The sequence below is a fragment of the Capsicum annuum genome, chromosome 6, assembly GCF_002878395.1.
Source record: "Capsicum annuum cultivar UCD-10X-F1 chromosome 6, UCD10Xv1.1, whole genome shotgun sequence".
In the NCBI taxonomy this organism is placed as follows: domain Eukaryota; kingdom Viridiplantae; phylum Streptophyta; class Magnoliopsida; order Solanales; family Solanaceae; genus Capsicum; species Capsicum annuum.
This window is the reverse complement of record NC_061116.1, coordinates 49,673,245-49,674,737: the sequence shown is the minus strand read 5'-3', so window position 1 is coordinate 49,674,737 and position 1,493 is coordinate 49,673,245.

The window sequence follows — 1,493 nt, the reverse complement described above, 5'->3', positions numbered from 1 at the left end:
CAAATGGAATCATAATGGCGTCGGGAAGGAGGTAAACCAATCACGAAGTCCATATTTATCTCTTCCCACTTCCAAGTGGGAATACTAAACTCTTGCATCATACCACCAGGTCTTTGGTGTTCAACCTTAACCTATTGGCATATTGCACACTTAGCTACAAACGCTGCTATATCTTTCTTCATGCCACTCCACCAATAGATTTCCCGCAAGTCTCGGTACATCTTGGTGGCACGAAGATGAATAGAATATTGTGCCCCGTGTGCTTCAGCCATAATCCTCTGTCTCAGATCATCAACATTCCGGACACACAATCTAACCTGCAATCTCAACACACCATCTCCCCCTTGGGAGAAAACCTCTACTTTTTGGTCCTTGACTGACTTCTTCAGTCTGACCAAACTAGCATCTAAGTATTACTTTTCCTTCACTTCTGAAACCAAAGAGAATTCAGAACTACTCTGAACCCCTATACTACCTTCAGCAGAGTCAAACAACCTAACCCCCAATCTAGCTAAATGATGTACATCACGAGCCAACTCTTTCTTACCTTCTACCACATGCGAAACACTACCCATGGACACTCTACTTAGGATATCCGCCACAATATTGGCCTTGCCCGGATGGTACAGCACACTCATATCATAGTCCTTTAACAATTCTAACCATCGTGTCTACCTAAGATTCAATTCTCTCTAGGTAAACACATACTGCAGACTTTTATGATCGGTGAAAACATCAACATAGACACCATACAAATAGTGTCTCTAGATTTTCAAAGAAAACACAACAACAGCCAACTCAAGGTCATGGGTGGGGTAATTTTTCTCATGGGGTTTCAACTGTCTAGAAGCATAAGCTATCACTTTACCCTTCTGCATCAATACGCAACCCAACCCAACTCTCAAAGCATCACAGTACACCATAAAACTATCAATACCATCAGGCAAAGTCAAAACAGGGGCTGAAGTGAGTCGAGTCTTCAACTCCTGAAAACTCTTCTCACAAGATTCGGACCACAAGAACTTCACTTTTTTTGGGTCAACCAAGTCATAGGAGACGCTATAGAGGAGAAACCTTCAACAAAACAGTGGTAATAGCCATCTAAACCTAAGAAACTTCGAATATCAGTCGGAGAAATAGGTCTAGGCCAATTTCTAACAGCTTCGGTCTTTTGGGGATCAACTCTAATACCATCAGAAGAAATGATATGACCTATAAAAGCAACTAACCTTAGCCAAAACTCACACTTACTGAACTTGGCAAACAACTTGTGTTCTCTAAGGGTTCGCAAGACAGTTTGGAGATGATCAGAATATTCATCCTCACTATGGGAGTACACCAGTATATCATCGATGAACACTATAACAAACATATCCAGATATGGTCTGAATACTCAATTCATGAGGTCCATGAAAGCTACTGGGGCATTAGTTAACCCGAAAGACATAACAAGAAACTCAAAATGGCCATAACAAGTTTGGAAAGCGGTTTTC